Source organism: Chaetodon auriga, chromosome 17 (genome assembly GCF_051107435.1).
Source record: "Chaetodon auriga isolate fChaAug3 chromosome 17, fChaAug3.hap1, whole genome shotgun sequence".
Classification (NCBI taxonomy): domain Eukaryota; kingdom Metazoa; phylum Chordata; class Actinopteri; order Chaetodontiformes; family Chaetodontidae; genus Chaetodon; species Chaetodon auriga.
In genome coordinates this window covers 7,105,500-7,117,500 of record NC_135090.1, presented here as the reverse complement: position 1 = coordinate 7,117,500, position 12,001 = coordinate 7,105,500, and positions in this window count along the sequence as shown.

Genomic DNA, 12,001 nt, shown 5'->3' with positions numbered 1-12,001 from the left:
AATGTCAAATGTGGCTTGGGAGCGAAAACATGAATGCGTCAGATGTTATGGACTAATAAACATGTGAGAGCTTTGAAGAAATCCTCCATGCATCTATATGAATCATACATGTGAGAGGAGAGGATACCGAGTATAGAGACGGCTATCAGATGGGGTGATGCAACCATTTCATCACAATTTGTTCTGATGCTGTCACTCACTTTTCTCAGGACTCCCACAGAGGCCTATATGTTATTCTGAATAATCTTCCACTTGGTCCTGTCTCTGTCTTGTTTGTTGGCCTTCAGCATCGTGCAGAGGATGGGAATCAATGGGACCAAAAATAAGAACATGCGTGTGAGAAGTATGGGGTCTTTGCTTATTTGATGCTTTTAGTTCGTGCAGTTGTCCTCTGATAAATATTCTAGCACGCACACAAACACACACACACACACACACACAGACGTGTATATATACAATGCATTAGCTATTCCACTGAGACCCACACACATGCATGCTATTCCACAGGGACAGATTGAGTGTAGCAGCCATGCACTCTGAGACATGCGATCGCTGTGGATTTGGAGGCCTTTTATAAAGCCATACGTACACCGAATACACTTACAAATGAAATAAACTCAGATGCCTCTCCTCTGTGGCCCTGTGCTGTGAGAGTTCCCTGCAGTTTTTGGAATGATGTGATAAAAGTCACAGTTGTTTTCCTACTGGACTGCTTGTGGAGGTTCTGTAATTTGGGGCCGTCCCTCCTAGGCCTTACAGACAGGGGCTCCAGGGTCCAGCACAGAGGTCCATTCAAAAATTCTAGGGTTAGGATTTATAGATCGGGCCGAGCACAGGCTGGCCTTGTGTGGGAGCCCCAGACAACAGCCGAGCAGGGGACATAAATTTAACTTTATGAGGGGAACTCGCTGAGCTCTAAAAAACTGAATTTCCATTTAAGGGAGAACATCGTTTCATCCGTTTTATTTTTATTTGCTGTTTTTCTCAGTGCTCTCACACCATCTCTTTCTTTAAGCACATCAAAATCACAATTCTAACATTGTGTTGGTTTCACCAGAGCACAGACGACCACTGAGCTTTGAGACATGAGGCTGTATTAGACTGCAGTTCTGACATATTGTGCATCAAATATGTGACGCAGCAGCAGACAAAGCAGTTATGGTTAAGTTTAAATCAAAAAAATGAAAACTCAGTGAAATCAAATTTAAAATTTCCAAATAAATGAGATTCTTGGGACACACAGCTTCACCCGGAGGTGGTGGTTATGTGCAAGAAGCTCAGCAGTGCACCAAAAAGGCAGCAAAGAACAAGACCGCAAGCTAGCAAACATGGATGTAAGCAATGCACAGTTTAAATGATTAAAAAATCATCTCCATATGTTTTACAAGGAAATAAATCCATTCATAGTGTTTGTTACCCACCAAGGATGCACATAATGTGTCAACGTGAGAAGCACTGAATGTAAACAGAATGTTTGTTTGTTTACAAGAAAACTCCACAGAGCAGCTTTAACTGCTTGACGCGAGACGTCTCCTGCTTTTACTGAAAAGTTCTTTCGCAGTCTTGTACAACTGGAGGCTGCAGGTGTCCACATCACAGGTGTGTGTGTGTGTGTGTGCATACTGGGCCTTGACTGGCTTCCAAACTGGTTGTCATGTCATAAAACTCTGCTTGTATGTAAACGTGTTGAAGTGAGATTTAAGGTGAGCGCAGAGAAGGCGAAGGTGAAAACAGCCTTCTAGGTTCTGCACAGCGAAGGTCAAACATCCAAGTGAAGCTACAATAAGGAAAACGCATCTTTGGGAGGATTGGGACTTTTAAAATGAGCACAGTATACAGAGATATTATAGCATAGGGACCGCAGGATATAACATACAGCGCGGAGAGACAGTGCAGGTCATTCAGCAGACATTAGCAGACCCTTTTCTGTAATTTCGCCCTTTTCTCTCCTCGCCACTCCACAGTGTGAGCTCTTATTAGACCAGGCCCATATCTCTAACTGAACAATGACTTCATGTCTCTGCAGTTAATTATCTGTCTGATCCATACCATAGAGAAGAATGAATGAACTCCAACTGTGTTCCATACATAGGCCACACTAATGTTCTTTCCATATAGGCAGGCACAGGCACAGTCACGAGACAGAGCTATTAGACCAATGTAATGAGTTTACGTATGAGTAATGGCTGCACACTTACTCGCACACAGAGCTCTCTGCACATCGTTTCTCCTGACTCAAGTGCGGCAGATCTTTTGGCTAATTTAGCAGGTAGGGGGATGATTTTGAGCAAACTGCCTCCGCACAAAGATCAGTGTGTTACACCACGTTTGCAGGCGTAACCGATGCATGCGTTACAATAGGTGTGGTGCAGCCATGTACACCGCTACTGTACGGTATATAAATTCAGAGACGCTCTCAGTTTCAGCCAGTTCTCCTTTGTCTGATTCAATACTTGTATACTATATTGGCCTGAAATGCTGTAATGGCCCCAGCTGTGATGCAGTGTATGTGCTAGTCCTGCATCAGTGCTTTTAAACACCTCAGCCATCATTCTGCAGCACTAGTGTTTATTTAAATGGATTTGGCCTGCTTAGGCTGTAAAGCGAGAGGGCATAAAACACTGAGGGCTAGTGAATTACCAGCAATAAAGCTGCGAGCCGAGCCTGTTGACGGAGCTAAGCCGAGGTGGGCCAAACTAGGCCGTGCAGGACTACCAAATCCCCAAGCTTGCTCCTAACAACAGCCTGAATTTTTGCTAATTGTCTCTCCTTGTCATTCCTGTTTACTCAAGCCTCACCACTCTCCCCGCCATAATGGATTCAGGGGCCTGACAAGCCATGTTTGATTGATTTCTCTCCCTGACCACTCAGTGGAAGGACTCCTGGCTGCGTGCCAGCTGTACAGTGGCCCGTCCCTGGTGTGTGAGTTTGTCTGCGCTAGCACACACATTCTGATGTGTGCGTGCACAGATGGAGCCACTATAGCATAACCGCCACGCTATAACTCTACAGTAGGATACTGCGGTGTGCAGCGCTCTGCCCGGAGGGTGTCATTAACATTTAGAAACAGCCCTGGCATCAGTCACACTGCCTCTGCTTAGGTGTGTTTAACCTTTCTATATGGAGGGATACAGCAGCCAGAACAGAAGGGATTTAACAAAGAAATAGACAAGCTAGAATGGAGAGAAGTATTAAAATGTAAAGTGAAGTTTAACAGAGGGCACTACAAAGGGACGGCATATTTCCATATTTATGTTTTGGGTGCGTATGATTAGGAAAGTCAAAGCAAAGTCATACAGGTTTGATTTATGTCCTGAAAGAACGGAACAAGTTGGTCTCTCGCACAATCAAATTTAAACTTTTCAGTTCTACTGAGTCTGAATCTGTGCTCTTTCAGGTTTAATGTGTGTCAGGGCTGAGCAGTTCTCATGATGGATATGCAGGGCTGTCATCTCCGGATCGCCTCAGTTAAGATGATAGATCCAAGCTCACGCAGGGGTCGATTTAAGTTCAGTGCTCCGGAGCTACGCTCGCATTGTGCTTTCATTCAAGTCAGATATTGCGCCGATGACGACGATGACGATTCTACTGATGTTTGCTCAAGTCACGCCGAAGGACGGGCATGCGTCCAGTTGGCACAATGGGCCGAGCTGATGGCTTAAATCGCTGCTTCTGTTGAACATCTGCAAGATGTGTGAGTGTTGGTGAGAGAGAGGCAGAGGGAGAAAGAAGAGAGCTATTCTCATTATCACTGAATAACTAAGCAAGCCTGGGCCTGCCAATTATGGAGTGTGAAGTCAAAGTTGTTAACATGTCTATGTGCATATGTTGTGACAAATCACTTATATTGACATTGAGTAAATCCTACTACTGTATTGGGCTTTCAGGTAACATTAAGCTTCATGTTCAATCTTTAAATACAGCTACATAATTAGGTCCCATAAAGGACATTTTCATGGATCAACATCCAATCCTGATACCGTTTATGATCAGCATGCAAACTGGAGAAGGTACGTGTTGTTAGCAAATGGTTCAAAATGTCATAAATTATAGCATATTGTTGCTCAGCGTATGCATAACAATTAAAGTGCACTACAAACAGCACAACATATGCTGTGTACGATCAAGACCCAGTAATCTAATGTAAATTATGAAGCACGGCTAAATAAAAGGGGAGCATTAGCCATTGCTGTCAGCCTGCACTGACTGATAGGCTGCACAAGTCGTGGCAGACAGGGTGAGGTATTGAGTGTGGGAAGCTGTGAGCATGTGCGTGTGTGTGTGTGTGTGTGTGTGTGTGTGTGTGTGTGTTATTACATCTAAATCACTTCATGAGGTAAGCTTATGATGAATGTTAAAGCAGCACATACTGTTCCGTACGTCAAATACAGAAGAAAGTATGTATATAAAATTGTAATTAGGAGCTGATCCTTCCATGTATCGGATGATTTAAACTGATATATGTCCGACTGGAGTGAGTGATTCTGTGCTAAATCCTCAGTGGTGAGTAGATCTTCCAATACTGTACCTGCTTTAGAACAGGCTTGCTGTAAAGCCCTTTAGAAAAGACCCTCATTAGCTGTTCTTTAATCCGGAATGCATTAGGAACAAGACCATTAGATGACACATTATGATGTTTCCAATGTGTGAAATGTGAAGTTGATGCCTTCTCACACATACTGGAAGTCTTGAAGTGATTCATCTGCTGTTCTTTGTCATAGCCCTGTTATATTTAGCTGTTTAGATTAAACAAAGGAATAGTTTCCTTTCTTACTGACAGTTGGATATTGATGCTACTCTTATATTTAGATGGTATGTAAGACCAGGGCTCAGCACGGCTTGGTCCTCACCTTTACCTGGCTTTCAGTCCATCTAAACCCAGTGGTCATCACTGCAGCTGAGCACCATGTGTTGAGTCCTGCCCACCAGACACTCACTGGTGAGCTTCCCTCCCAATAACTGGCTCTAGGAAGGAACCCCAGCAGCTCCTTCTTGGCTGATTCATATAGGGGCTATGAATCGCCCACAGTCTGGCCCCTCTCCTGGGACCAGTTTCCCTTGGGAGACCCTACCAAGAGCTACTGCCCACAGCAGCACAGCCCCCAGGGTCACAGGGACACGCAAGCCACATTAAGGTGAGATTCTTGGAGGGGCCGGCAGGAGACCAACCAGAACATGTTGGAGGGATTATATATCTGATCTAGTCTGGGAACGCCTCAGGATCCCCCAGGAGAAGCTGGGAAAAGTTGCTAGGGAGAGGGACGTCTGGACTACTTTGCTTTGTCTGAGCAAATCATTTCTCAACCAAACAATCTGTCTGTCTGCTCAGCACTGATGTGCAGCTTCTCTGCTGATTGTCTATAATAATTAGTAAGCCTTGGTTGTGCGGGCTAACTGTTGTTCTCCGCTTCTAGTATTTATGTTAAGCTACACTAACTTCCTCATGGTTCTAGCTCTGTACCAAATGCAAAGACACAAGAGTGGTTTCAACCTCCTCCTCTCACTCTCAGAAAGAAAGCCAACGAGTGAGTTTCCCAAAATGTCCAACTGTTCCTTGAAGGCCGAGAACTGTAGCTAATCAGCGTTCTAAAAACAATGATGTGATTGAAATCATACGAGATGTTATAATCTCAAGATTTGAAATCATCCTTTTAGCTGGACTGAGTGTGCTCATTTGTGAGAAACAGGTCAGGCTGTGGTCCCCAGGAAACACGATCCCTCTGAGACAGAAAGGCTTCGGATGGGATGCAGAATATCACGATGTGAGTAAGTGTATGACTTCCTTAACTACAACATATTTTCTACCTTTAATTAAAGTTACAGCTTTCCTAAATCATTTTTGTTTTATCAGCTGAATGGAGTTCAACACCGGTGGTTGATAGCTGACCAGCAGTCTTGACACCTCTTTCCTCTCTTCCTGTCTACAAAGTGGGACCAGTCTGGCTGGGCCTGGTGGTCCAGTTCCCACACTGGCCGAAGAGTAGACCTCCATTCCAAAAACAAATCAAAGAGTGAGAACAAGGAAACTTGTGCTGTTGGGCTTGGACGTAAAAAGGGAGAGCAAACACCTGGAGCCTGAGCCTGTCCAAACGGAACTGGAGAGGAAACACAGGAACATTTAGGTTTGACAGGAGGAGGAGGATGATGAAGAAGAAGGAGAGTTGGCAGATTGAGGTGCAGTCTGTCACTGTGAATCTAATGCTTGCTTTAGTGCCATCGCCAGCGCTACAAAACATGAGTTTAGTATGATGTGGTTAAAAATAATACTTTCTCTGCAGAGATCAATCAAAATAAAGGATAGTTTCTTTCAGTAATGGCCTTCTTTTTTTTTTATTGATTTTGCTGCGCTGACATTTGAATGACTACGACAAACTTGAAGGTGTACTCGAGGCCACCAGAGGACCACAGTTCTACCGCTTTAAATGGATATTTCCCATGTGGATTGCTTGTCTTTTATGACTCAACAGCACAACAACAGCTCTCAGCATGTCGCCAGCTAAAAAAAAATATAAAAAAAAACAGGTGCATTTTATTCGCACACACCGAGAGGATACTGAATACAGCAGTCAAAGCCCAGCCCGAGATTCTTCATGATGTACTCAAAGAAAAGGAGTATAAACACAATGAGATGCAAGCAGCAGTTTGAAGAGCCAAGCCAAGACAGGCGGTCCCGAGGGGTTTGATTACAAATGCTGCGAGCTTTATCGCCATCACAAACAAACAAGAATCTGTTCAAAGACGCAGTCTAACTCAAAGTAAAACAAGACACCAACTTTCATCATCCGGAGCCTTCATCAGCATTTGATTGAGCAAAAAAGGTAAATGCTTTGGTTCTGAGAGCATTAATGCTACAAACGTCCTCTGTTCCTAAATCACTTTTTCTCTTTGTCTTGTACACAACAGATAAATTGTGCTAATTGAGGATGGGGAAAAACTCCCAAATTGAAACTTGGTGGTTGTTTGAAAAGGAGGTGACAACTGTAGCAGTCGAAATGTGATGCCTCAGAGGCTGCACTTTATTTCCGGCGCAGGATGCAGCGACACACGCGGAACACGTTATGCTCAAATCCATATGTGCGACTAACAAGTGCAAGCAAGTGACTCTCTGCAGAATTCATACGAATGTGACGGAACTACGTGAGGACGTGATATGGGATCACAACTCTCATCACACCCAAAGTGTGTATGCATGTGCGTGTGTGTGTGTCCTTAGCACCAAGCCAACTCTGATTATTCCTGGAAATGGAGTAAATCATTTTCTCTTTGATGAGCTTTTGCTTAAATCTGTCAGACGCCTGCCTTCATGCTTCTGCAAGATAGTAAGATGACATCATCTGTGGGCACGTGCTCACGCACACACACACACACACACACGCACACGCGCACACACGTGCTAAAGGTAAATGGGTGGAGATTTTCAGATACACTCAGGTCAAACGCTCTTGATATATTCACTGCCTGCTGGAGCCTCACTGTTTTGAATTACTTGTATGGTAATTTTGGAGAAACTATACATTTAAAAGAGCCCATTTCTATGGCTATGAAGAGATACGGGCGGTTTAGGTCAGAATAGCTAGTGCACCCATTTTCTCCATCAAACACCCACCGAGTGAGCCATTCAAATCTATACAGCCTCTCCTGCTTCTCTATTCAGTCCTCATTTAGTGATAGAAAGATGGGAGGAGATGAAGGGAAAAGCGAGCCCTCAGACAGCCAAATGGTGTGGGCCAGAGAAAATCTCACACACTACAGTGTATCCAAAAAAGGAGGCTGATCATTTGAAAGAATATTACAGCTGCAACTTAAAGCTGGAGCCGCGCCAGCAGCCAAAAGACTTGAATTTCACTCTTAATCTGTTACTCACTCTCTTTCTCCCTCCTACCAACACATTTTTTCTTTCCCTTCCAATCTCACTCACTCTCCCACCTCATCATCTAATCCAGCCTGAGGGTAGAGGAGCGTGTGTGTGAAAGATGAGCCGGTCTTAGCCTCGCTCTAACCCCTGGATCCTTACAGACACAGACACACACACACACACACACACACACACACACACACACAAACGTGCGCTCATATGAAAATACAAGTCTATCGGCATACATGCGCTTACTGTACACAGGCATCCACCTACACAGAAACCACCATAACTCACACATGCGCATATTGATACACACATAAACACACACACACACACACACACAATGCTGGCGTGGCTGGCTTAGGTGAGGGCATGCTTCGCCTGTGATTAGAAGGGCAGGGGTTATGATCTAGGTGCTGAGGTGCGACGCTGCATGTATTAAACATTGAACAATGAATCTTTGGAGAAAATGGTAATCCAAACACAGATGAAATATTCATGCCGCATGGCTGTGTGGTTCACCTCTTTTTGCTCTTTAACCAGATAAGATCCATGCGGGGTTAAAGCAGAGGTAAATGAGACAGAGAGGAGGGGAGAGGGTGCAGAGAGCAGAGGAAAAAGGAGAAGTAATGTAGTGAAGCATGAAATCATGGCTGGCTTGTGTAATTTAGCTCTGGGATGGAGCTCACTGGCTGGAGTTTCATTCCCCTTAGGCCTGCTTTTAACACACTCTTCTGTGCACGCACACACACACACACACACACACACACACACACACACACAGTACAGTACAGCATATACATATAAAACAAATATATTGAAAATAATTAACATGTTGTATTTCACTTATCTACACAAGGCCTTTTCAATCTAGTAATCTCTCCTTGGGAAACATTGCTTATACATTTCCCTTTTCCCACTCCTCCACTGTGCTACATTGATTACTGTCACACTCAACAAAGCAAAAAGGAGCATTTTTCCTCTCTTCTGATTGTCAGAGTCTGACAGACGAGTCTATTGTTGGCGTCCTTGTGTTCGCCGTAGAGAATGCTACCTGCCTGTATTGCCGCGGCCACAATAGACAGCTTCCTCTGCTTCTGCTGCCCTTGTGAGCAAACTGGAGTGAAAAATAAGAGATGGGTGTTTAGGGTTTTACAGGACTCGATGGATGTCTAGTAAAAGGAGCACAAGCTGATCAAGTGGAAAGACAGCAGGAATCCAGGTTTCAAGGTAGATGAGTTCCACCAGAGAGAGACGGCTGGTAAAACTTCATATCAGGCAGGGTCAGGAGGGTACGTGTGTGTGTGTGTGTGTGTGTGTGTGTGTGTGTTGTATCTGAGCATATTCAGAAGGAGAGGGCTTGATGCAAGGGGGTCGACTGCCATCCATAACATTTAACATTTAAGTGAACTGCACAGATATGATGATACTTTGCTGCCATGCTGATGCTGATAAGTATGACAGCATGGCAGCAAAATGTTACTGTACTGCTGAGGACACGCACATGCAGACACACAGACAGACACACACACACACTTTCACAGGCTAGGCATCTATAAGAAATATTTATTCTCGTGCTCACAAACAAACACACAAAGACAGCCGTCACACACACACACAGACACACAATTATACACACACAGCATCTATAAAACACCCTATTAGGCCTCATCCCATCATATCTGAGCCCACCTCATCACTGACCTCACACTATAAAACTTTAACACACCTTGGTGTGCGTGAACACACTCTACAGTGTCATTACAGCAGCTCTAATAGGGTTGTGTGTGTGTTGGCTCCTCTGGCTTTATTTGCTCTGTGTTTCCTCTGCAGATGGAGGCTTTACAAGCCCAGGAGCCTGTTATTGGCCTCCTGTCACTGTCCCAGTGAGCTGTGTTAAATCTATAACCAGCTGACAGCTGAGCAGATATTGGAGGACTCTCCATGAACAATAGCACAGCAAGAAGAAACACTGTTGCTATCAGTCGGAAAAAAAAGACAAGGCTTTACAAGATACTCAGCGGACAATGCTGATGATGATTATTATCGCAAGCTGGTTTGCTGCTGTGCTGCACTGATAGATAACAGGTGTGTGTGTGTGTGTGTGTGTTTCTGTACAAGTGTGCAACCAATCCGTCTGTTTGTTTGTCCAGAAAGCTACTACACTGGTAGCAATGATGTGGCCTGACTAATATCACACATACGTACATACTTTTCACCCTTCGCTTCTGCGTCGCAGTTAATGTATGCATGCACACAGCCACTGATTCACAATGTTTCCTGCAACACACAATGAGCACAGATGCATTAGTGGTTGAGGCCATGCACATTACAGAGGATAATTGCCTATGCATATTTCCTCATGTGCACTCCCTCCTCTCCCTGACTAGCAGTGGATTGGATTCGAGCACCAGTTGTAGAACCATTAATAGAAATTAAGTGCCAGCGAGAGCTACTGGAGAGAGACCAGTGGAGCTGGAATGGAGTTTATGTGAAAGATAAATACATTTCTACAGAAGAGTGCCTTCGTTTATTGCTTGGGAAATGCACTGTGATATGATAGAGGGGCAACAAATGAGTAAGGAATGGGACGATATGGCTGAGAGAGAAGAGAATGTTGCGGAATTAGAGGCCTGACTTGAATAGGAAACGCAGCAAATAAAGTTAGGCTGCGGCTTGAGTTCTTCATTTGGGATCAGAGCGGTGAGTTCAGAAGCCTCAAAGATCAGACTGATGCACTCAGATGTGACAGATACGCATTTACCATCAATGCTGTAATTTACCAACAAGCAGCTGTAAAATAAATGAAGCACTGCTGCCGTCCAGTCACTCCGGCTGCTCTCTCCGTCCTGTGAATGGCGAGTTATTATCCGTCATCCCTCGAGTGTCTCTCCCTCTTGGCTGGCTGGTGTCAGACAGATTACATACTCATCACACACACACACACACACACACACATGCCAGTGAACATGCATGCGCACACATTCACTTGAGCTAATGAAAATTCAGCCTCATCTCGGACTGTCTAATGGGCCTAATAACAGAGAGTCACTGGGGGCCTCGTGCATGTCAGGCAGATTACAGGACGCACATGGACTAGACGGACGGGTGCTTGGCAGCGACACACCTACACTTACACATGGAAGCGCACAAGTCTCATCCTCAAGTAAGGCTCGACTCAAGAGGTGCAACCGCCTCTCCGACCACTAGGAGGCAAGGGTGAGCTTTGCCAAATGGCCACTGAAAAGCCACTGAAGCCCCTCATAACAGACTGAAATGTAGGATCTTCAATTACACACATGACTTATCCTATTGTCATGTTGTTCTACTGAGCAACAGATCATGTTATGCATACTTACTGTATATTAGCTCTTACTGTCAGCACAATGTGCTAATAAAGTTTAATTGTTAAACTGTTCTGTGGATTATGCTCTTACCCTGAACACCATGGATGGATTACTGAAGGGGTTTATGGGGCTCAGGCCCAGGGGCCCAAGGGGTCTGGAGTTCCTGGGCCAGAAGCGCTGTTTGAAGTGAGTGTGAAGATTTGCTGTTGGTCAGTGACAGAGCTGAATTAGAAATAGGGCTTTCCTGACAGTGTTCTTTTGTTCCTGAGTAGTCTTTTAATATTTAGTATCAGCTAACCAAACCAAATCCAATATTTGCTTTTGTCTGTCATTTTTCTTCATATTAACAGCTGCACGGCATACTGAGGCGGCATTTCATTCAAATACAGTCACGTTGCTTCAGCTATTTCAATCAGTTTGACAGCAAAGCAGCTCTAAGAAAGCAGAACCTGCATTTCAGACATTCTTTTAGAGTATCCTGTAGTATTTAGTAAAATATCTGTGCAGAGTGTTGGTGTGGCACTTTTGTGGTAGAAAACTTTGGATAGGAGTCAGACAGCCTCTTGTCATGTCAAGTGTGAACTATACACTAAAGCTCATCTGCAGTTTTTCAACAACAGCAGCACCTCAGAGCTCTGGCTAACCTGCAAAATGTTGCTGTAAAATGTCACAAAGCAACTATAAAAAGACAAAAGATTACCACTAATACATGCAAAACAACTAAAACGCAATATAAGAGACTGAAAATAACTACAAAGAGTTGATAAATGACCAAAAGAAACAAAAACAACTACAA